Source organism: Myotis brandtii, unplaced genomic scaffold (assembly GCF_000412655.1).
Source record: "Myotis brandtii unplaced genomic scaffold, ASM41265v1 scaffold82, whole genome shotgun sequence".
Lineage (NCBI taxonomy): Eukaryota > Metazoa > Chordata > Mammalia > Chiroptera > Vespertilionidae > Myotis > Myotis brandtii.
This window is the reverse complement of record NW_005371324.1, coordinates 5,581,122-5,607,583: the sequence shown is the minus strand read 5'-3', so window position 1 is coordinate 5,607,583 and position 26,462 is coordinate 5,581,122. Positions and strand designations below refer to the sequence as shown.

Sequence of the window (26,462 nt, the reverse complement as noted above, 5' to 3'; positions counted from 1 at the left end):
TCCCCAAAAACTGTTTTTTACATTATCTTAACTCATTGTTCCTACTTTGTCATTGAACTCATTTACACTGCTTGCCGTAACTCCTTTTCTTGACAATTTAATGAATATGGGTGTCAAAATAATCTACTGATGTCTCATTCTTTATATATTTTTATGTTAGTAATAGTGCACGCATTTTTCCACCAAAAAAGGGAAATATGAGAACAGGAAGCAACCAATTTTTTGCTCTTGGCTGAATTAAATTACAAAGCATGATGATGTTAATTACTCCCAAGTGAAATGTAAGAGAAGGTTACCATTTTATTCCAATATATATGATCTTTGAGCTATTTTAAACATTCATATTAAAAAGTTTATAATTTTCAACATTTAAATATTTATAAATAGATTGTTTCTATTATTAACAAAATAGAAATATACAAAATGCAGTAGGCAAAAATAAAAGTTCTTTATTATTGTTACACTAGAGGCCGGGGCACAAAATTCATGTATAGGCGAAGTTCCTGGGCCTGGCTGGCGATCGAAACGCGAGCATCTGGGGTGGAAGGGCAAGTCCCAGCTGACCTCTGGGCCACGGGCAGCACCTGGGCCCCCAAGCCCCTGCACATCCCCCTCCGCCTGAGTCACAGCGCCCGAGTCCCCTTGTGGAGATTCGGTGAGTGGGGCCGGATGCTGCGGGCCGGGGCACAGTGTAGGCCTCTGGGCCACCCAGTGGCGCTGCATGGAAGCCGGACAGGCAGCGCGCTATCTCCCGGCTGGCCTCGCAGACCAGCTCCTGCACAAACCCACGGAGAGCCCGACTGGCCCCTGCAGTCCAGGTGGCTGCGGCCCAGCTCACCTGGAAGAGGCCACGCGGGTGAAGGGTAGGTTTCTTGCAGGTGCCAGGTACCCGAGTGCGGGGGCTTCCCCGGGGTGTGAGCCTTGGCATCCCAGGGAAGGGTAGCAGGCAGAGTGAGAGCAAGCTTGGTGGCCTTCAGCATTCTCACCACACCTCCAGTCCTCGTCACCCCCACCCCCAGGTAGTTGGCAAGAGGTCACAGCCTCCCACCTGGGTGCCACATCACCCACGCCCGCCATGTTCCACATTGCCCCCTGGTGGTCAGCGCACGTCATAGCGAGCAGTCAAACTCCTGGTTTCCTGGTGGAACTCCCAGTCGAACGGCTGCTGGAGGGGACAATTTGCATATTAGGCTTTTATTATATAGGATTACTCTAAGTAGCAAATAAGCCACTAGCTATCAGAGCTTTAAATCATCAAATTAAGTGAATGAAATTATTCTTAATATGGAAATTAATGGCTCGTTTTATGCTCTTTAGTGTATCAGTTGAAATACCATCAGATTTCAATTTAAGATAAAGTCCTTCCTCTCCTCTGACGTCTAGTGATTTTTTCAGCAGAGATGGGACCTGAGGCTCCAAGCAAGTAAGTTTCTTCAACAATAAAAATGCATCACAGCTACCATTGCATGTTTTGTTTAGCACATGGGCTGTCATCCACTAGGTGCTCAATAAATGTTTGTTGGTTTCAACCACATACAGATGGTTACTAAATTATAATCCGTACCTCCTTCTTTGGGTCATGGCTCCAGAATGAGAAGGAAGGCCCCAGAACTTCCAACCACTGCACCCAAAGGCAGCACAAGGCCCAAATCACTCTATGTGCCAGGAAATCACATCATTCATGAAAATCAAGGCCCAGAATGCCCTTCTCTCAGAATCACGTAGGTAGACAAGCCCAGATCCCAATAGCCCTTGTCTTCTTTGTTTTGTTCAAATACAACTTTTTTGACATATAATTCATGCAGCATAAAGTGTATCCTTTTAAAGCGTACAAGTCAGTGGACTTTAGAATATTCATGGAGTTGTGCAACTGGAGGAGCTCAAGACAGACCTCTCCAAGATGTGCTATGTCAGCATGTGAATTATTTTGAGCTGAAGACAATCGAGACCCTGCAGGCTCAAGATAATTTTTTACCTCTCCCTTAAAGAATTTAGATTTGGGGTCTTGCCCATAAGTGTTATTACCAGAAATAACTTTTTATGACCTATGTATAGGGCAGGGCAAACTCTTAATTACTGAACATCTGCTCTTCTTATCATCCTGCGAATGACCTTCCTCTCCTCTTAAGTCTCAAGGTGCCTTACCTCATCCTTAGCTCAGAATGTCATATATGCCTCATTCTAACTTTCTGTCTCTGAACCTCTCATGTTTGCGGGGTTCCCATAGGTACATATGTAATTAAATTTGGTTATTTTCTCTTAATCTGTATCGTGTCTATCTAATTATTAGACCAGCTGGAAGAATCTATAAGGACAAAGGAAAATGTAGTCCTCCCCCACAAAACCATTGGCAGTACATAATTTTAAAACAGTCTGTCACCTCAAAAAAACAAAACAAAACAACACCTAAAACCTTGTACCCTTTATCAGTCATTCCCCATTACCTCATCTCTCCAATCTCTGGAAACCACTAATCTACTTTCTGTTTCTGGGGATTTGCCTAATCAGAACATTTCATATAAGTAATTATACAATATATGGTTTTTGTCACTGCCTTCTCTCACTTAGCATAATGTCTTCAAGGCTCATCTGTATTGCAGTATGTATCACTACTTCCCTCACTTATATTATCAAATAAGCTTCCATTGTATGGATATATCGCATTTTGCTTACCCATTCATCAACTGCTAAGTATAGAAGTTGTTTCCACTTCTTGGATACTATGAATACTGCTGCTACAAACATTTGCGTACAGGTTTTTGTGTGACGTAAGTTTTCATTTCTCTTAGGTATATACCTAGGAGTTGAATTGTGGGGTCACATGGTAACTTGATATTTAACATTTCTGAGGAACAGCTAAGCTGTTTTTCAAAGTGACTGCACCATTTACAATCCTACCAGCAATGTTTTAGGGTTCTAATACCTCCATGTACCCACAAACTTATTATTGTCTATCTTACTTATTTTAGCCATCTTAGTGGGTGCAAAGTGGCATCTCATTGTTGTTTTAATTTGTATTTTCCTGAAGACTAATAATGTTTTCAGGTGCTTATTAAACATTTGTATGTCTTCTTTGGAGAAAAATATATTCAAATATTTTACCTATTTTTAATTGGGTTATCTTATTGTCGAATTATAAGAGTTTTTTATATAATATGGATACTAGACTCTTATCAGATATATGAATTGCAAGTACTTTCTTATATTCTATGGATCATTGGTTCCCTTTCCAATGATGTTCTTTGAAACACAATAATTTTAAATTTTGATAAAGTACAATTTATCTACTTTTCCTTTTGTTGCTTGTACTTTTGGTGTCATATCTAAGAATCACTGGCTAACCTAAGATCATGAAATGTTGCTATTAGATTTTCTTTGAAGACTTTTACAGTTGGGGCTCTTACATTTAGGTCGATGATCCATTTTGAGTTAATTTTTATATACGGAGTCCAAATTCATTCTTTTGCATGTAGATGCCTAGTTGTCCCAGCACCACTTGTTGGAGTCTTCTTTCCCCATTGAAATATCTTGGCATCCTTAAACAATCCATGGTTTCCTTTTTTATATGCAGAATTAATTTTATTTGCAGGTGACTTTTGAGCAAAAAGACCATTTAGATCCATGAGAGCATTTCCCATCTTTAAGCTGCCCACTGGGAGATATACATGTATTTCAAAGATGCTCTCTACCAAAAACATTTCCAGATTTCTCTTTTGGGAGTCAAAGCCTGCAGTGTGTTCTCCCAAATGTGCCCAAAGGAGACACAGTCACCCTCTGAGGAGTCCCTGGGTACATTCTGAGCCAAATCTGAGACCTGTGTAGTGATTATTGTGCTATGTGAACTACGGGATTCCTCTTCTTTTTAAAATTATATTTTATTTTTAATTGTTGACATTACAGATGTCCCCCATTTTGCCCCCCCTCTACCCAGACCCTGCCCCTCTCCCTCTGGCCCTCAGCACATTGTTGTCTGTGTCCATGGGCTATGCATATATGTTCTTCAGCTATTTTCTTCACCTTCTTTTATACCATTCACTCCACCCACCTCCCCTCTGACAAATCAGTCTATACCATGTCTCTGGTTCTAGCACCCACCTCCCCTCTGACAAATCAGTCTATACCATGTATCCATGTCTCTGGTTCTAGGTTGTTCATCAGTTTACTTTGTTCATTAGATTCCACATATAAGTGAGATCATATGGTACGTATTTGTCTTTCTCCAATTGGCTTATTTTACCTTGCAGTGTAATCTCTAGGTCCATCCATGCTATTGCAAAAGGTAAGAGTTTCTTCCTTTTTACAGCCACAAGGCAAACCTATATCTATTGAGACTGTAACTAAATTTTCTAATTGTTCTACTAATACTGGATTTTAGGTTGCAGTTCACTTTTATAAGACTTTCTTGTAGTTCTATCCTCAAATCCATCACTGAAACTGGAAGCAAACCTAAAACAACTTTTTATTTCAAAGACAATGCTTGTTTTAAAATCAAATCTTTATTTGCTAGGTATTGTGCTAAGCATAAAAATCATATTGACTCTTCTCAACACTATAAAGCAAGTTCTAACACATAGATTCACTTAGTTTAAGCTCTATTATGGTTATTCTCACTTTTAAAGAGGCTCTATGAGCAAAAGCAGAACTAATTATGCAAAGCCAGACTGGTTTCAAGGCTTTAAAGTTATGAAAACAACCAGCATAGTGGACAGCTCTTACCTTTGAGCTGCCTGGGAGGCATTTGCTTTGCTAACAATATCCAGTTTTACCTTAGAAAACAACTTTTCCTCCCTCTGTGATTTCTTGGTGTAGCAGTAACTCAGGGTGAGACTCTGTCCCTCTACAGACTTCATGGGCGTCTAAAGGTCTCATCATGGATCCTTTTACAGGTGGGGTGTGGGGGGCAAACCAGAAATACTGGCCCTTAGAAATTCAGCAAGTTAATGCAAGGGCAGAGTAAACAACCTGCATTCATGTATCCTAGGAAACTGTCAGAGAACGATTATTAAAGTGTTCCCACTCCCAAGAGCTACATACATATGCTTGGTTTCACTCAGTCTGAAGCCTGATTTACAATATTCCTTTCAGTTCTGGAAACCACACCATAAACTTCAAATAAACTTTACAAGTGGGAATAGCCATTTATTTGTTTAAGCTAGCCATAGTATTTAATTTGCGGAGGGGGGGGCGGGCGGGATGAACCCTAACTTATACAGTCAATTCCAAAGCTAACACTAGATATTAGGATCTTGTTTCTGGTATTATTTCCCCATAAATGAAAACAGATAAGCTTTCTCGGAGAGTCTATTTAATAGCTGGTCAACACAAATTACACAATTGCTTGATTTAATGAGGTTGTTTAAGCAGGTGGTTTGTAGCATCATTAATATCATTATAACTATATCCCTGTCTGGGAAACACCATCCCACTCACACACATAGAGCTCTGCACACATACACATTCCTCAGATGCTTCTGACTGGATTAGCCAAGCTGCTTTCCAAGCACTTCTCAAGGAAATAATTATTGGTGGATACCAAAACCAGGAAATAACTAGATTTTGGTGTGTGTTTTCCATTTAAAAATAAGAAAAGTGCCTGGTCAGTGTGCCTCAGTTGGTTGAGCATCGTCCCATGAGCCAGGAGGTCATGGCTTGATTCCTGGTCAGGGCACATGCCTGGGTTGCAGACTTGATCCCAGGAAGGGGCGGGCAGGAGGCAGCCAATTAATGTTTCTCATCGATGTTTCTATCTCTCTCTCTCCCTTTCCCTTCCTCTCTCTAAATTCAATAAAAGTATATAAAGGTAAGAAAACTGACGAGTTGCAAGATTTTTTTTCCTGCACAAACAATGTGGATGGAGGCTAAGTATGGGGAGACTATCACATTAACCTGGTGGGGAAAGTTTCCATGAACTTGGGTTAGGCAATGGCTTCTTAGATATGGCATCAAACGTACTAGCAACAATATGAAACACTGATAAACTGGACTCTGTCAAAAGTAAAGAACTTAAGAATCCTTCAGATGCTTCCATCCTGCAGCCATTAAAGCAGCCCCTATCCTTTATGTCTTTCTAATTAATGCCTCTGACACCATGGAGCAAAGAAAGACCATCACCACTTTTGCACAATGCCCTGTCCAAGTTTATGATGATGTAATCCATGAGCATACAGAATGATCGATGCTATACAAAACTTATGCCAGTAAGTTTCAAGGTGTGTATTTTTAATAGTAACTGGACCTGGTTTTGATTTCTGGAAGTAGGGTGCTGCCATAACCAACCTAAAACATGTGACAGTAGATAATCAGAACAACAGGTATGGTCTCCTCCCTTGTAGTCTACTAGGAGGTACAGGTAAGTCAATAAGCAACAGCAATAAAGAATTAACAAGTGCCCCAACAGGATTACATGGCCTTAATGTGAATGTGTGGCATGAATACCGATCCTCATCTGTGGGGCTCAGAGAAGATTTCCTCTGTGCAGTGGCATCTACACTGAGAACTGAAAGGTGGGAAGATGGTATTCTAAGTCAAATGAAGATAATGTGAGAAGGCTAGGGGCCATCCCGTCATGAAACATTTATAAACAGATATTAAGTCCCTGTGTGCCTGGAGCTTAGAATAGGAGGGTGTGAGAGGTGAGAGTCTGAAGCTAAAGAAATAGAAAGTTGGGCCTTGAAATACAGTATACAACATGCTAAGCTGTTTCTTATCCCAAGGGCAAGACCACTGATGTTTGAAGCGGGAAGATAGCATGATTATACATCATGTTGACTGAAGCAGGGAGCATGGATTGAAAAGCAGTGGCAGAGAAAACACAGAAAGCCACTGCAATGATGTAGGGCAGAGAGACAGGGGCTGAATTAAGTTGAGGCAATGGAGATGATGGAGAGCACTGAGCAGAGTCTAGAAGGACTTCCATGGTGAGAAGGAGAAAGGAGGAGGCAAGGAGAAAGCCCAGGATTTGGGCTTTGGCAAGGGACTAAATGGGAGCACCAGGCCCTGAGGCAGGGAATCAAAAAAGACAGTAGCTGTTGGGAGAATACAGTACATCTTAATAAAGTACTTGGCTCCTTCTCAATATAAAATGAAAAAAAATGCATTATAAACATGAGAATTTGATAGATTTCTGATACATAAGAGGCAGGGAATCAAAAAAGACAGTAGCTGTTGGGAGAATACAGTACATCTTAATAAAGTACTTGGCTCCTTCTCAATATAAAATGAAAAAAAATGCATTATAAACATGAGAATTTGATAGATTTCTGATTCATAAGAATATTTCTTCAGGGATGTTTTTAAAACAGATGCTTAAAGAAAAAAATTAATATTACATATTTACACATTAATGCTTAAAACATTTAAGAAATGCACTATGTGGGAAAGGGATCAAGCCCCCCGCATCCCAAAATCAGTGGTTGCTACTTTCAATTTTAATATTCTATATATGAATATCCCCAACAGGAGGAAGGAACTATGCTTAAGAGACTGCCTCTTCAAGAAGAAAAGATTCCCAGATTCGGCTCTCCAGTCTTTCAGGAAATGGGAGATCAATGAGAATCTTCAGTCTGGTGTGTTTGAAATTACTTAACAGCCATCACGTGACCAGGGAGCCTAATTCTCTCTCATATCACAACACAACACCCCTACACTGAGAGGCCAGATTAGCTATATTCATCGACTAAAAATAAACACTTCCTTCCTTACCATAATTTGCCTCTCTTAACTCAGCTGGGTAAAACAGCACAATATCCATTTTGATTGACAGAATACTTTCAGATCTAATTATATTTTCACCAGTTTCTAAACATGTTGTGTTTCCAATACGAATTCAACACAATTGGATGATTCGCACATCAATATGAATCTAGGGCGCTGGTGATAAAAAAAATCGGTATTGTTGTGCATGCAGATAATAAATTGGTAGGATCCAAGTTTGTTTATTCTGTTACAAAACATGTTAATAAGGCCAAGGTCAGTAGCTTAGTCCCTAATAGGAATTCAAAATTGCTTTTTTTTTTAGCTTAACACCCCTAACACAGGCTGTCCATAAATGCATGCCATTGATTACAAGCATATCCTTGCACCAAGGCGGCATTATGAAAAGTCCATTGAAGATCAATTAATGTTTATGCCTGGGTGACTGTGTAGCAAGAGCTCTCACGCTGGCCTGCACCCCGTCCAGTCAGTGCCACACAAAAGTGGTGTTTTCACACACTGGTGTTTTTCACAGTCTTACTCTTGATGCCTTTACCTTAATTGTTTCTTGACATACTTCATTATCTCCTAATTATGTATTCTTGTGATTTCCTGATTAGGTTTTGCAGTCGGAGCTTCACCTTGACCCTTGCACCTGACAATCAGAGCCATTTCTGCAGCTGCATCGCTCTGCCTCAAGTATGACTCAGCCCTCCCTCTCCCAGCATGGCCTCCAGCCAATAGGACTCCATGTTCTGCATAGTCCAGTCTGGCACCTGGGCTACTGTACCTTCTTCAAGCCCTCCAGCTCCTCAAGAAAAGCTCTCCATGACCTCTCTAACCTCTAGGGCTGCGTTGCCAATGGCCTATTTAAAATTGCCACCTGAATGTCTTCCAGGCATGTTATGCTTAAACTTACAGTTGGATCCTATCTCCCATCTACCAACCCATCTTGATAAATAATTCCTTCTTTCTATGGTTGCTGACACCAGCAATGTGGAGACATCTTTCAGAGGCTCCTTACCTATGCCCCCACATCAAGGCCTGTCCTGTGAATTCAACTTCCAAAACCCAGGAAGAGCACTCTTTATTCTCCAGTTACCTGACTGCTGGATTAGCTGACATTCTCTATTTCCTCTAAAAAAGGACATTGACTCAGGACCATGGCACACTGAATGTTTGCAGCCAATACAAAATTTAATTCCTGGTATCACCCTCTAGTCAAATAATATCTATGCCAGAAGTTGGTTGTATATGTTTCCAAATCTGCTAATACCAGTTTTATTTGTTATAAAATGATATAGTTCAAGTAAATATTACATAAGCTGGTAAAATTTGAATTTTAAAAAGTTTGGCTCTACATAATAGGTAAAAATTGAAATAAAAAGGAAAACAATAGAAAGTTCTCTGCTCTCATCCCTGTCTCTGCTTCATAAAGGCATTCACAGATATCTTTAAACTCCTGCTTCATTTAAAGGGAACCAAACCTGGAAATCACAGAAGATATAACTGTGGGTATAGTTCAAACCAAACCAAACTAAATCAAATCAATTTAGAACTCCAATCACAGATTTACATTCAACAAATGGTTCCTAGTCCTGGCTGGTTTGGCTCAATGATTAGAGTCTTGACCTATGAACCCAGAGGTCATAGTTTGAGATTCTGGCTCAATCCCCAGTAGAAAGAGGGGGTGCAGGATGGATCCAATAGATGATTATCACTCATTACTGATGTTTCTATTTCTCCCTCTCCCTCTTTCTGAAATCAATAAAAACATATTTTAAAAAAACTCAACTCTGATTATGCCATTCCCATACTTAAAACTTGAATGTGTTTATACTAGGAAAAATATTCAAAATCCTTACAATGGCCTCTGAGGTTCTTTATGACCAGACACCTACATCTCTGGTCATTTTTATCTCCTAACACACTCTTCGTTGCTCACGGCATTACTGTTACATTGCCCTTTTAGTTCTCACAATGTGCCAATCTCTCTCCCATCTCCAAGAATTTCCCCATGCTCTTCACTCTCTCAGGAGGGTTCCTTTTTTTCTAGTTTCCCTTCTCCTTTCAGATCTCAACTTGAGCATCAGTTCATCTCTGAATTACCAATCAAATTATCTCCTCTGGCTAATATTTAAACTCACAGCACCCAGAAATGAGCTTTTATTTCATAAGACTTTTTATGATAAATACATATTTATTTGTGATCATTTTACTCCCGTCTTTTAGTGGGGCAAAGGCCTTTTCTGCTTTGCTCACCTCTACAGTACCTTTAATATAGAAGAGAAATTCACAAATAATTATTGAAGCTGAATGACTGCATCCATCAATGTTTATATCTGAAGTAAAGGACAGAGGCAAAGCCAAAGACTTCTCAAATGGACAACTGGCCCATAAAACCTCCACTACTAAAGAATTGCCTAAAATAAACAGTTATTCTCCAGCTATGCCTTGAACTTTCTCCAGGAATAAAGACTCTCCATGACCTGCATTCTGTTTCTCTTTTAATCACTATTATATTTAAGATCTATAATTTATGAACTCAGAATTCTATTCCTCCTTTTTACAGATTCAGTAAATCTACCCAAAATTATCTGTGTAATGTTAGCATTTATACTCAAGTTATTCACTTGGTCATATATTAAAATATTACAGATATAGGTCCTTTAATTGTATATTAAAATAGTATACCAGAAATCAAAAATAGTTCCTACAGTAGAGCTCTCTATGGGAGTCAATAGCCCATCAATCTACACTAGCACTGCCCGTATCCCCTGAACTGCACTTGAGAAAAAAACATCAAGTCCTCACTCAAGCTCTAGTCTAGTGTTATTTTAGACACAATCCTAGCAAGCATAGCTTGCAGTCAGAATAAACAAATAAAGAGGATTGGTTTTCTAGAAGTAGGCACATTGCCAGTGGTGAGGAATAACAGTAGATATGGGATTTCAAAAAAAAAAAAAAAGACAGCTCTCTGGATTCATCTTGTACATGGTCAAGGAGGGTCACATATTCCAACAGAGTCAGGGGAGAACACTGTGTCACTGGGTAGGATAATAATAAAAATTCCTCAGGATGACCCTGCATTACTAAGAAAATTTTCTATTATATGCATTATGCACTGCTTCAGGAGACAAGGAAGAAATACATTGAGGAGGGGGTGGGGGGAGTGGGGAGAACACCTGAAAAACACACTTGTCTGGAATACATCATTTCCTGACAACATGTCAGAAAATCAAAATATTACCATATCTCAGGAGCTCTGCATTTCATGACTTACTAAAATAAAATAAAAAGGAGCTCTATACAGTTTCAAACATAAAATTTACTTTCTGAATATTCCTCTAAAGGGGCACAAATATGAAAACCTAAATTACCGAAATGAAAGATTAATCATCCTACTTCAGTGATTTTTGTAATTTTGCAGTGCCTATGTATGAGAACATGGCTTAGACTGATAAGGAATAGAAGAAAATAGTATAGCATAGAATTTTAACAAGATTATCCAAAATCAATGTACTTTAACCTGACAATTTCCCAAACAGATGAAATAGTTTGAAATAGTCCAACATTTCTAATACAATAATGATAGATGATTATATACTATATATCAATATGTATTTATATTTAATTCCCATGTACAATATCTCTGGGGTTTTTCAAAGCATTTTCTCCACAAATTGCTAAAGTAAGAATTCAAAGTAAATACAGTAAACAGAAACCTACTTGATCAATACTTAGGCAAACAAATTCAAATACTCTGATTACTAGAAATATAATTATCAAGCAAAACTATATAGAGAGTACAAGACTAAAATTCTAATAGAAATAACATTTACTATGGGGCAGGTACTGTTTTAGGTAAGCACACTATCAGAAGGCTCCCATTTAATCCTCAGAACAAGGCAAACAGGTGGGTACCATTATAATCTCCAGCTAAATTGGAAAAACCTAAGGCACAGAAAGTTCCTTTCAAATCACATTTTAATGATGCTGATGTCTTTGATTGCTTAGACATGCTTAGAAAATGGCTGGTAGATAAAATCAGGTACATTTGAATAATATCTTGCTGTATGTTAACTCAATGTTTTTCTGATATTACCTCAACACACCCATCCACGCCAGGAGCAGTTGTGAGGCCCTTGAGGGTTTATGCTCTAGGGGTGTTAGTGTAGCCCCAAGTTTGGAGACCAGAGGCTGTGCTGGAGAACAGCCAGCAGAGCTGGAGGAAATGCCTGGCTGAATGAGCCAGAGAAGCAGTGTTTCTAGGGGAAGATGAGTATGTGGGGCCTGTGGGATGGGGCCCCCAGGATGTGGGGGCTTTGAGAAGCGCAGTGCAGAGAAGGGTAAGAGAAGAACCTGAGGGCCAGGGTCACGGGGTGACTATGAAGCCAACAGAAGGTCACACAGGAGCTTATGTTTGTTGCCTTGGGGTGAGGATGACCTTTTACAACTCCAACTGCACAGGTGATAGGACAAAACACTGGCAGGTTTGGACAGAGCTAAAGGGAGGATTTCTGTTCAGTGAAGGACACCATGGACTGTAAACAGGCAACAATCCAAGAGCTCAGGCTCGAACGCTCTCTCTCTCTCTCTCTCTCTCTCTCTCTCTCTCTCTCTCTCTCTCTCTCTCTCTCTCTCTCTCTCTCTCTCTCACAAACACACACACATCTAGTGCTAACAGAGATTTTATAATTAGGATTAAGGGGGGATTCCTGCAAATCAACAAGATAAAGACTAGAAATCAAGAGAAAAACAACAGGATATTTACTGGAAGGAAGACACAAAGGACAACAGCACATGAAGAAGTGCTGGGCCTCCCAGAGGCAGAAATGAAAACCACTTTATCAGGCAAAGGTTAGGAAGGCGGCATGGAGCATTCCTGAAGGTGGGAACCCGCATGTGGCTGGAGGGAGTTCCCTGGGGCAGCCATCCTAGGGCCCAGCAGCCCCACAGGAAATGGAGTATTGGCCAGAGCACCACCCCAGGGTCATGGGGGACCCCACAGAGATGTTCATGGCAGCTTCTCTCTTTTTTGACCATAGGGTGTTTTTTTCTTTGTTCTGTCTCATAATTTCTGATTGAATGCTGGATATTTTTTGTAGAACAGTAGCGACCACAGTAGATAGTCCTCGAGTCCAGAAAGGGACACTCAGCTTCTGACAAGCTGTTAGTGTGGGATCAAGCCAGTATGTTCAACCTACGCGCTGGCTTTGGGTTTTGTTGCTGCTCTAGTTACCTTCCAATTCCTCCTGACTGGGGCGCACAGGCAGGACACCCTGCCCATGACCCCAACCCTTCCCCTATTTGAAGCAAAAGCCTTCAAATGTTCCACCCTGGGAGGAACAAACACCCTTCCCCATGCCCTCCCAGTAAGGACCACAACTTGGGGGGAAGGGGGTATAAAATCTTTCTGACCCAGGATCCGGCCCTGATCCCAGGCACATCCCCAAACAAGACCTTACCCAGACAGGAGGCAGGCTCCAGCGGCGGAGGCAGGAGTGGGCAGGACTGCAGAGAAGGCTGACGCTTGAGCCCCTGGACACAGAACCTGCCTCAGGCTGAGTTGAACCAAGAACTCACCCTGCCTCCACCTGAGCCTCATGATCTGGTCTTCCCCTGGGGGAGGGGCAAGAGCGAGAGACCGCCTCCCTGGCCCAGGTGCACTGCGCCTACTGCCAGCTGAGGCAGGGCGGGACCATGCAGGACACACGTGTAACCACACCAGACACTGTGAAAGAGATCTTCAACTGTGAAAGAAATGCTTTTATTTCATTTTTAAATTTGTTGAAGTTGAATAGACATAAAAATGATATAAAACAAAATTTTGGAGAAAGTTTCTTTTTTTTTTCCTTAAGTGCTTGTTTGATATGTGAAGAAAGACACAAATGTAAGGTGCCAATGATTTAATAGAAAATAAGATACAAGCAGTGATCTTCAAAACATTCTACATCAGCAACCTCAAAATATTTTACTATTTTAAATAAGAGGTTATAGGAAGAAGAACTGTGTACTTCAAACTGCCTCAAGTCCCAGGAGTTAGTGGTCTATAAACAGTGTGCTACTTTATCAATTAATCTAACACGGAGTCCTAACCAATGTTTTAGAGTCAGCACAGTCAGAAGGCATGCATTCAAGATGTAAAGGAGGATCGATAGGCTGAACTGAGTATCTTCCAAAATCTCAGATAAATTTATGTTAAGGCATTATTGCTTACAGCATATATTTTCACCTCGCAGCTAACATACTGTTTCCAGCTAAACAACTGCAACTCTCTAACAAACAGGCAGTAATATTAAGTACACCTTGTTAGCACTAGAACTCTCTTTGGAAATTTGAAAAAGATTCTGAGACACAAAAGTCTGTCTTTTACTGAATAGATCACTTGAAAGCACGCCGAGCTACTTTAGTTTTATTTCCATATTTTATTCCATCTAAATACCTGATAACTTAATTAAGCAAATTTTCAGGCCAAGTATGAATTACTAAACTTGTAGATGATTTTTGTAGCCTTTTCTCTTCTCCTCTTTACTTTCTGGGCAATTTCCTTAGAAATTTCAAGGGAAAAAGTAGAGAGGGAAAATAAAAGTGTCAAAATTTGAAGTTCCCCAAGTGTGGTCATGACTCCATTATTATCTGCCTGCATTGCCCTACCCCTGTCCTTGCCCATGCCAGTCTTTGGCTCTGACCCTCCCTACTATAGACCCCCTCTGATTCCACTGCTTTCTTGAATTTAAATAGGTCACTCTTCTTGAAAATCGACTGTTTTGATTTGTGAGCTCCCCAGGTTTGAACAGCTAACCAGATTCTAGGCCAGACAAGGCACAGAACAGAGTTGTCAGTACAACATTTGGAACCTGAACTCACAAGGCCTGAAGAATGATGGGGTACCTGCCCGGTGACCATTTATTCACAAGCACACACACCCATCCTGGGTGACAAAATACTCCTGAGCACCTTCGGTGGCAAGCTCTCGTGTCTTATAGAGAGGGAAGCCTTGGACACTTGTAACCACCCAAGCAGGCTGGCCTCCATAGTGTAGGGCACCCGGGAACCTGGTGCCATTGGCTTTTTCTGGCCTCCAAAGATTCTCTGGATTTTGAGAACGGGGAAGCAATTCAAAGCCACTTCTACCCAATGGCAAGAGCAATTCTATTATTCTAACCAGAGGGAAAATATCTCAGAAGCAAGGTAGCCTAGGGCTGGCTGAATAAGAAATACGATAGGGCTAGAGAAATTCATTCACTCTTTTATTATTTTATCCATCCCCCTACATGATACGGTGGAAGCATTTCTGGCTTTGAAGCTGTATATACTAACAATGACTAGTTAAATGGCTTTGTTGAAGTTACTTATTTGTTAGCTTCCATTTCTCCATCTATAATAATAAATCTGTACAGAATTGTTCTAAAGATGAGAACAATGCTTTCATTTAATAAAACACATTAACTGCCCTGTTCAGGATTGTTCTGATGAGGAGAACAATTCGTTCATTTAATACACACTTATTAACTGCCTCACATGTCCCAGGGACTCTGTGAGGGCTGGGGATACAGAAGTGAATTAGAGAGACACGACCCCTGACTTCAGAATAGAGTATTTGCAAAATGCCTGGATGACTTCAGCAATTACATGGCAAGTGCTCAATAAATGGTCGCTGATACTGCCCTCTTATTTATTATTATCCTGGACCCAGACAAATTTTGACAATATTGAGCTGAGAGCTCGATCCCTCTCTCCATTAGGAACATCTATTCCATTGTTCTCTACAATGTGTCTTAAAATAAAAGGAGTTTCAATGAAGGTATAACTAAGAGAAAACCAAGGGAGATAACCACTGACCAGACCCACTGGGACCCCACAAGTACTAGTACAACTACAACTCCATTGTAAAAACTGCCTGGGCTCTACATAAAGATGCAGGTCTCCTCGTGTGCGTCTTTATTTTGGGTTGGGTGGGAAAAAGAGTTCTCAAGTTAAGGGCTGACCAGTGAAAGACTCCCTTATTATTTGCTTAAAAACACTTCTCCACTTTGGCTGATTACTCTCTCTCCTCTGTCACTTTTTTTTTATTTATTTTTTTATTTATTGATTTTTTACAGAGAGGAAGGGAGAGGGACAGAGAGTTAGAAACATCGATGAGAGAGAAATATCGATCAGCTGCCTCTTGCACACTCCCTACTAGGAATGTGCCCGCAACCAAGGTACATGCCCTTGACCAGAATCAAACCCGGGACTCTTGAGTCCGCAGGCTGACGCTCTATCCACTGAGCCAAACCAGTCAGGGCTGTCACTTTTTTTTTTACCTCCATTATATGACCACAGATTAGTACTCCCTCATTTTTAAGTATGTCTTAAGTTCAGGTGACCAGCTGATCTTTCTCAGGAAACAGAACAAGTAGCCTATTCTGGGAGAGGTATACTCCTCGTGGTCCAATTTTTTATTGTCTGCAACATACAAATTTGCCTTTAAGGACCCAAAGGGTAGAATGGAAAGGAATATTGTGTTCGGAAAAAAGGAAGTTATAGACTGACCAAACAGGTCCCAAATCAGTTAATAAAGTTCTCAATGAAGAGCTAACTAAAAATACACAGTAATCACATATATATTGCAAAAGCTATTACAATGTCTAACTATACAAGAAAATCCTACTCCATTCAGACACATAAGTGGGTACCAAACAGAAATAGGAGGGGCAAAGTCACCAGTTATAGAAATTAACAAAGCACAATACTGTGACAGGTATTTTTGTTGTTGTTAATCCTCACCGGAGGATATTTTTTCCATTAATTTTTAGAGAGAGTGGAAAGGAGGGAGGTAGAAGGGGGAAGAGAAAGAGAGGGAGATAGAGAGAGAGAAACATCAATGTGGGAGAGACACATCGATTGGTTGCCTCCCAAGGGAATTGAACATGAGACCTTTCATTGTGAGGGACAATGCTCTAACCACTGAGTACACCAATCAGGGCTGTGAAAGGTTTTTACATATATGCCAGTATTTCATTGAGTATTCAAAGTTCTTTCAACATTCAGTCAACTGAAAATTGTCTAATAAACACTATGTATCAGTGACTGTCAAACTCCAGTAGAAGAAAGCCCATTTGATTTGAAAAGTAGACATGATTGGTGACGTAGACAGAACAATTTCGGTAGAGGGATAATGGTAGAAGTCAGAATGAAACTGGGTTAAAGATGGCAAATGAGGACATAACTTCTTTTAAGATATAGGAGAAGAATGAAATACTTAGAGATGAAGACAAAGACAGACACAAAGACAGACCCTGAGCCCTTAAGCCTCCAGATACTTGTGTTTTGCCTGAGAAGGGATGAATGTGTGTGCACACACAAATGTATGCGTGTCCTTACACAGGTATTTGTTTTAATGCTAAACCAGACAGCTTGTTCCTAGCCTTGGTGAAGAAACCCACAATAAAGAAGAAGTTGAAAGTTAAGTAAAAAGAGGAACTAGTTGAAGGGGAAAATCAAATAAAAAAAGGAACTGTTCTCGGAGAAGAAAGGAAGGAACTGGACCAAGAAGAATTAACCTTGGATAGGATACGTCTTGGAGGTAATTAAGGCAAAGGTAGCTGGGGAGAAATACAATTTTTAATGTAGAACTTTGAAGTGAATGCAAGTAAAATGCTCATATTTCCAAGAATAAAAAAATTTATAAATGGGTAGACAGACACATGAAAAGTACAGCCACATGTTTCCCAGATAAACATAAGATGCCACTTAAGCATAGTGTTTTCCCTTTATTGTTTATATATGAAAAAACACTAATGAAAGCACCTTATTGGATTGCCCTAAAAATATGTTCCTTTGGCCCGGCTAGCATAGCTCAGTGGTTGAGCATCGACCTATGAACCAGGAGGTCACAGTTCTATTCCTGGTCAGAGCACATGCCCAGGTTGTGGGCTCCATCCCCAGTGTGGGGCGTGCAGGAGGCAGCTGATCAATGATTCTCTCTCATCATTGGTGATTCTATCTCTCCCTCTCCCTTCTCTCTGAAATCAATAAATATTTTTTAAAAAACACGTTCCTTTGGTATGAGAATTTTCATCTTACATCAACATCTTCACTGTCATGAATATGTTGGCTCTTTTGGTCTGTTATAAAAATTAAATTTCATTTGATTAAGAAGCATAATAATTTGTCATTTGAAGGATAAGGTGTTTTAATTAAAGATAAAAGAGCCCTACTACACAGATTCAAAAGGTGAACTGGATTAAAGCAAAAGAGAAAAATAAAAAATGTAACACTTTTTATCAGATAAAATTCTCCTCCTCGCTTCCAAAGAACACAGGTAGGGAAAACAGTAACTTTCCAGTGAAGACGCCCAGCAAACACTACCTTAGCCAAGTGCCCAAGGTCGGTATCACTGGGAATAAGTCAGGTATCATGTACCTGTTATTAGGTGAGCAGAAGGGTAGGTTAGCTCTGTCATATTCTCCCCCAATCCTCATAGCTCAAATCTAATAATGATAAAATACATGTATATACATACTTCAGACAAAACTATATTGAGGAATATTCTAAAAAATAACTGGCCAGTACCACTGAAAATGTCAAGGTCATGCAAAAAACAAAAAGGCTAAAATATTGTCACAGGTCAGAGGAGACTATGAAGTCTTAATGATTAAATGCAATGCACTAACCTAGATTGGATCACTGAATGAAAGAAACAGATATTAGTGGGAAAATTTGTGAAATCCAAATAAATTCTAGTGTTTCATTAGTATTAATGTGATAAGACTGGTTTCCTAGTTTTGACAAATACACCATGGCAAACCTTAGGGGAAATGAGCAAGAATTATAAGGAAACACTACTAGATACACCATATTTCTACAAATGTAAAATTACTCCGAAATACAAAGTTTATTTTAAAATACAGTTGTTTTCAAAAAGAGAAATTAAATGAAAACCCTGGTGTCTGTTTCTGAATTACCTCAAATTGCCATTAAACTATTGGTGAAACAGGAGCAGTCATGGCCCCATTAAAGTATGAGAACAGAATAAAAGGTTAATTTTGAAGTGCAGTTATACAAATCTTGAACCAGAATTAGCAACATGAAATCTACTGCCTACACTGTAAAAACTATCCTGTTTATAGTTTCCTTCCTTCTGTTCTTGAGCTATTTTTGCCATTTTGTTGGACTCAGTTCTAGATGTCTTTCTGAAAATATCACTCATTTATTAACTGACTACATCCTATGGGTGCATATTTTATACAAACTTGGGCCAAAATGCTATGCTAGTTGTACTCTTTGGAACATGAGGGCACCTTGGTCAAGGAGTCTAACATGAAAAGGAAACCTGTGAACTATATCCGAAACACAGACTATTATTTAAAATGATAGGATTTACTTAAAATAATTACACTCTATCCTAAAAAATGTATTTCCTTTTTAACAGCCTTAATGACATATAATTCATATACTCTAAAATTCACCCCTTTAAAATGCATAGTTTAGTGGGTTTTGGTCTATTACAAACGTTGTATAACCATCACCACGATCTAATTTTAGAACTCTTGTTTTTCATCACAAACAGAAACTCTATACTCAGTAGCAGCTACTCTTATGCCCCATCCCACCCTCAGCCCTGTCAACCATTAATATATTTTTTTGTCTCTATAAATTTGCCTCTTCTGGATAATTTATATTAGTAAAATCTTACAACAGTCCTTCGTGCCTGGCTTCGTTCAGTTAGCACAATGCTTGTGAGGTTCACCCACGATGGAGCATGTATCAGCACGTCCTTTCTTTTTATTACCCAGTAATATAAGCTGGAGCGAATATGCAAAATATAAACATTTGATTTACCCATGAATCAGCTGGTGAACATTTGGTTATTTCCTATGTTTGTCTCTTATGAATAATGCTCCTATGAATATTTGGCTGGACAGATAGGTTCACTGCTCTCAGATATATACTCAGGGGTGGAAATGCTGCATCAAGTGGTCACTCTGTGTTAACATTTTGAAGAACTGCCAAACTGGCTTCCCACATGGCTGCACTATTTTCCACTCCCATCAGCAATATTTGAGGTTTCCTGTTTTTCCACCTTCTCACCAACTTTATCATGGTCTGTCCTAAAGTATTTCTAACACTTATAATGCCTCTTATTCAGTTTATTCCTTATTAAAATTGTCTGTTGTGCACTGCTCTCTTTTCCATGTGAAACACCTATGTTTCCAAGCACCTCTACATATTTTAAATGATGCAAGATATACTAAATCCATAATCCATGTAATCCTATTATTTTGAAAGGGTTTATTTCATTCCTCTCTGACCTCGTCGTTACCCTTCTTTCATTAATAATTACTTTAACATGACTTTATAAAGTGTAAATTCCCATTAAAGTAATTCTTTGCAAAGAAATTAAAGTAACATACATTTAAATGGGTGATAGGAGCAATATTATTAATTTAGTCTTGTTCATAGATGTCCTTCTTTCTCCAATTAAAGATAATTGTGTAATTCATTTCTTATTGCTGTCCATGACTCGTTAATGGGTCATAAAATCAACTAGATGGGTCATAACGACAGTTTTTCAATAGGGGAGAAAAGAGGGAAATGAGAAGGAGTGGAATATAATAAAAGAGGTATGTTAAAATCCACTGCATTGTTTCCTGACACTCTTTACTTATTGCATATAGTGAAGAAAGTGTGAAAGCCTCTGATGAAATGACAAATTTGATTTTCCCTTATCTCTCTCCTAAATAGGAAGAATTCTTTCCTAAATTGAATGAATTTGAAAGAGAGAAAGGGGGATATTTTTAAAAGGCAGATGGTGAAAAAGGAATTTGTAAAATTAATTTGAAGATATAAGGACTATAATTTAGAGAGAAAAGGAAAGTGTAATAAATACTGATTGTTAGCTATGTATTTAGGTAATTTTAATTTTAATGATGGAGGTCAGAGCAAGTAAAAAGTAAAACATATCTTTACTTATTTTGGGCTATAAACTTTTCCTCTCACATGCCATGTTGTTCTGGTACTAAGTACTAGGTTATTAAGAGCCACATAATATGTGCATACTTACATATTTATGCTCACTTATATAAACAAGCATTTATCATGGTTGGAAAAGATGACTTAATATTTCTCTGTGGAAAGGGAATTTGTCTTTTTTTAGAGACAGCAGTAGCTCATAATTAAGAGCATAAACTTTGGAATCAGGCTGACCTTAGTTAATCCCAACTTTACTTCTAAATATATATAGTACATTGGGAAATTATTACACCTCTTTTTAGAGACAGCAGTAGCTCATAATTAAGAGCATAATCTTTGGAATCAGGCTGACTTTAGTTAATCCCCCAACTTTACTTCTAATTATATATGGTACATTGGGAAATTATTACACCTACATAAGACTGAATTCTCTACTGGAAACCCATTAGGTTGCATTAAAATCAAATACTATAAGGTATATTTTTTTAAAAAAGTTCAATATCTAGGACTCACCACACAGTAACCAATAAATGGAAGCTAGTTTTTATTAAAATTATTTTGTGCCCTAGCTACTGTTGCTCAATGGTTAGAGCATAGGCCTATGCACCAGAGGGTCGAGGGTTTAATTCCCTGTCAAGGGCACATACCTGGGTTGCAGGTTCCATCCCTGGTGTGGACGAATATGGGAGGCAACCAATCAATGTGTCTCTCTCACATCTCTCTCTCTCCTTCCTCCTCCCCTCCATTCTCTCTAGAAATTAATGAAACCTATTTTGTGAACCTTAAGAATATTTTAAAGCAGATAATCCAAAGACGTGGTCAATTTTAATCATGAGAAAATTGTGATACAAAACCAAAAAAAAGGTCAGTGGTGTAAGCTATTAGACAAGGGCAAGCACCATTCAGTGATTCTACCATTCATTACTGCCAGTTCATATAGCTACTATATTCATAACAATTTTTAAGATTGGCCTGTGACAAGCAAAAAAGCTAGCTTGTTATTGTGTTCCAATTTTCAATAATGAAAAGTAATTTAAGCTGTAATCAACTTTATAACAGTCTACTGACAGCACAGGAAAACTCCAAGTGTGCCTCAGCTAGCTAAAATAAAATGGCAGAAAGACATCTTCAGAAACAGAATATTAAAAAGCAATTAACACATATGCACTTTATATAACACTGATTAAACAACACCGTACCTCTGAAAGATAAGCAGATTGACAAAAATACCATTTGTTAAACATGAAGCAATTGGGGAAAATGAAATTGAAAAATATGATTAAGAAAATCTAGGAAATCAATTGCAATAAAAACACTGGAGCAACTACTTTATTTTTTAAAATATTTTTTTTTTTTGGTTTTGAGAGAGAGAGGAAGGGAGAGAGAGAGAAACTTCAAGGTGGGAGCACATGGATCTGGCTGCCCCCTGCACACCCCCTACCAGGAATCACCCCCACAACCTGGGCATGTGCCCTGACCCGGAATTGAACAGGCAACCTTTCAATGCATGCGGCAATACCCACCCAACTGAGCACACTGGCCAGGGCTGGAATAACTACTTTAAATCGGTCTTGTTTTAACTTGGCTAAATCTCTTCTAATTCAAATTTCTAAAGAAGTCACTGTCCGAGAACCTGTAAATGCTTGGTCACACGAGGGAATTATATGCATGTTAGTGTGAATCCAAAGTGACCCATAATAGTCCCCAGGACTCCTGCAAAGAGTGCGGTTTCTGAGACAGCTCTAAATTCCCTAGTATATTGCTACTAGAGGCCCAGTGCAGGGATTCCTGCACCAGTGTGGTCCCTCAGCCTGGCCTGCACCCTCTCGTAATCCAGGACCCCTTGGGGGATGTCAGACTGTGGTTTCGGCCCAATCCCCACAGGCCTGGCTGAGGGGCCGAAACCGGCGGATGTCAGACTGCCGGTTTTGGCCTGATCTCGCAGGCTGGGCACTGCGCCGCTCCCGCTCATCCTGGCCCCACTGCACCTGCCACTGCCGCGGAGATGGGAGTGGCTCACACCTCCACAGCTGCGTTTGCCAGCCATGAGCACTGCATCTGGCGCCCGTCGGTCAGCTGAGCGGCGCTCCCACTTGTGGGAGTGCACTGACCACCAAGGGGCAGCTCCTGTATTGAGCATCTGCCCCCTGGTGGTCAGTGTGTGTCATAGTGACCAGTCGACTGGTCGTTTAGGCTTTTATATGTATAGATTCCAATGGTGTATAATTCTAAATAATTCACAGATGTTATGACCAAAAGTAAAGCTGCGACAAAAATAGTGTCTAGCCTGGTGTCTGACACATAGAAGGTGTTCAACAAGGGCCTAATGGAGGGAAGCAAGAAGGCAGGCACAAGATCTATCGTCTTAAGTAATGACTATTTCATTTCTTTTTCTAATAGAAATGTTCCCAAATTCCAAAACAAAGATTATTTCTTCAATTGTTGGGGGGGGGGGAGACTATAAGTATTCATTGCTTATATGCAAAGGCTTATACTAAATGTTAGAGCCTCATGCATTTAAATGAGGTAACAGGCATAAAAGGGCCATTGCTTTATAATAATATCTACAGGGGAAATGAAGAGAAAGGATAAAGAGAAAAAATAAAATAGAACTAACTAGATACCACCAGAGAATGTTACAATACCAACGTATTTCTCTGAAAAGTAATGATTTTTTTTTAAATTAATGATTAAAGCCCTGGCCAGTTTGGCTCAGTGAATGGAGCATCAGCCCTCGGACTGAAGGGTCCTAGGTTTGATTCCGGTCAGGGGCAGGCTTGATCCAATCCCCAGCCTGGGTAGGGGTGTGTGCAGGAAGCAACCAATAGGTGTGTCTCTCTCACATTGATGTTTCTCTCTCTGTATCTCTTCCCCTACCTTCCTCTCTCAAAAAATCAATGGAAAAATGTCCTCGCATGGAGATTAACAATTTTTTTAATTTAATGATTAAATATAAAAAATTAAAATATATGTTGTTGTTTCTATTTAAATTATATTTCACAGTAACCATGAGGCAGGTTCTATATAAAATAATTCTACTTAATAAATGCAAACAGAACAAAAGAATTAGACTGCCGTTAGTTTTCCATAACGCTAATATAACTGATTCATGCAATAGTCATCAATGAGTGGTAAAACCATTAGGTACTAAGTTGAGGGAAACATTTATAATGAAGAGACCAGGCTAACCCCTGTCATCACCTGAACCCAATCTGTGTGTCACTAAAAGTCAAACAGCCAGCCATCGTTAACCACTAATATGATAAAATGTGAAATAGAGAGAATCACTTATAACTTACTCTTCTAAAAAAATACATAAATCTAATTAAGTCCTCTTATCTAACTTCCAATCTACAGGGAGCATGTCGAATAGGACAATGAGTTAAGTACCTGGACAAATGAGCAATCCGAATAATCCAAGCTCCAAAATGTAGCACTTTTAATGGGACAACTGATAGAGTATTTACACAAGTCAATAGGGCAGGAGAGAGGAAAGAAGAGAGTGAAGGAGAGATGAGGGAAAGGAAAAGGAAATGAAGGAAGGAAGGATGGAGGGAATGAGGAAGGAAGCAAGGAAAGCAGTTAGTTCTTAGATTAAAATAACCCCAAGAGCTTAGAGATAGCATTAGCATTGTACAGTGATTTTATCATGCAGGCTTTCAATTGGAAGTCCTGATCTTAAATAGCAGTTAGTTCTTAGATTAAAATAACCCCAAGAGCTTAAAATAGACTTAAATAACCTGATTTGAGGAAATAAACTGTTTAAAATACACACACATTTCTTAGACAAATAAATATATTGAATTTGAATATGAACTGAGAATGACTTTAAGGAATTATTGCTCTTTTTTTTTTTTTGGTGCTGAAACCCGGGAACGAATATTGCTCATTTTTTGAGTTGATAATTGAATGGGATTTAGTGGTCTAATAATGGTGAGTGCTATCTCCAAGCATTATGTAGTTCCAAGCTAACAACAGATGAAGGCAGGAAGTCCGAGATGGGAGGGACCATGTTTATTTTATTCACTAGAGGCCAATGCACGAAATTCGTGCAAGGGGCTTGGCCCTCCCAGCAGCAGTGGCTGCCTCAGCCCTCGCAGCCCCAGTTTGTCCAGAAGGTCGTCTGGAAGGTCATCTGACTGTCTGGTCTAATTAGCATATTATGCTTTTATTATTATAGATTGCTGTACCCTCAGTGCCTAAGGCAGTGCTCACTCAGTGAGACACTGGGCTCACTCATTATTTACTGTGGAAATGTTTAAGGAACATGAAGCTAGAGACGTAGAGATAGCATTAGCATCATACAGTGATTTTATCACGCAGGCTTTCAATTGGAAGTCCTGATCTTAAATGCCAGTTATGCTATTAATTGGCTGTGGAAGTTATCTAACTGAAATGCTGCTTAGCCTAAGTCTCAGTTTCCTCAATGATGACATGAGGATAATAATAGCTTACTTAATAGGGTTATTATGAGTTTTAAATAGGACTATATTCGTGTTTATGTGTGCATGTGTGTATCCATGTATGTGAGTGTACATAATTTTAGTGCAATGTCTGGCACATGTAAGCACTCAATAATCCAAACTAGTATTATTATAACCATTCAGTTGTGTGGGTGGAAAGGGAGGAATGGAGTTTCCAAGCCTTTCCCAAAGCCGTTCAGCACTCATGTTTTCATGCTTTATGCCTTCATTCAACACGTTTTCATCATGTGCCCACTCTGTGGTGGATACTGTTCGAGGAGCCAGGGACCCAGCAGTGAACAAGACAGACCATGTTCCAGGCTCCGGCACCAAAGCTCTTTCTGGCAGCTTCATCTTTCTCAGCAGCTGGGTCTTTTGACTTCACAGCCTGTCTGGGCAGCTCCTTGATGTAAAATCAGCAAAATTCCCAGCGTGACTCATATTGGTCCATTTCAAGGGCAATATATAATAGCTAAAGCTTCACCAGGGCCTAAGGTATACAGAAAATTAGACAGCTGTTTCACCCTGGCCAATCTTCGGTGATATTAAGTTTAAAGTTGTTTGAGAAAAAAAAACGGCTTGGCTCCAGAGAAAGCAATTCCAGTCAACAATGACAGCCAGGCTGAAATCTCCATCCCGCTAAACTGCATTCTGGGGCCAATAGTGCTCTGAATAGTGATACTTATGTTTCCTAAGCAGGAGCGACGGGAGGAACAGCTGAGTAGAGAACAGAATCAAGCTACAGACATTTCATACCTGGGTTCCAGGAGATGGAGGTTTGCTAACTGCCATCCCAAGTCTACTCTTAGTGATCGCAGTGTCATGATCTGAGTCAGTGGTTCTCAACCTTGGTCATACATTAGAGTCACTTGGAACAGTTCTTTAAAAAAGTTAGGCCTGGGCCTTAACCCCAGAGAGTCTTCATTAGCTAGACTGGGTCGGGCCTGGATGTTGTTGCTTTCATAAAGTTCCCCAGGTAATTCTAAAGTTTATAACCTGTTTTTGTGAACCATTGATCAGGGTAACAAGTAATCAAGGTATAATTAAAGGGAATGTTTCCAACAAGGGGGAAGGTATAAGAAAGTCAAATTAATTAGAAGAAAAGCTAAAAGTTATACTTTATCCACTGTTCCTTGGGTCTTCCTGAAGTTATCATTACGTCTTTTAATCCCAAATATCAACAGAAGAATACTGATTACTAAACTAATAATCCAAATTCATTAACAATGATTTACGTTAAACTAAGAACTATTTTTTAAAAATATTTTAATGATTTTAGAAAGAGAGGAGGAGGATGGAGAGGGGAGAGAGAGAGAGAGAGAGAGAGAGAGAGAGAGAGAAACATTG

At 39.5% G+C, this 26,462-nt stretch overlaps 1 protein-coding gene and 1 long non-coding RNA gene across 2 annotated transcripts in view; one reads left to right on the top strand and one right to left on the bottom strand.

The window, feature by feature from the left end:
- LOC102249807 overlaps positions 1–8,909 on the top strand; it is a 29,596-nt gene extending 20,687 nt beyond the window's left edge. The window contains exons 4-5 of the long non-coding RNA XR_314600.1: positions 7,459–7,565; positions 8,313–8,909. This is a non-coding gene — a long non-coding RNA (uncharacterized LOC102249807). The remainder of the gene's footprint in view (positions 1–7,458; positions 7,566–8,312) is intronic.
- NAV3 (neuron navigator 3) overlaps positions 1–26,462 on the bottom strand; it is an 832,279-nt gene that overhangs the window by 620,560 nt on the left and 185,257 nt on the right. The window lies entirely within an intron of this gene.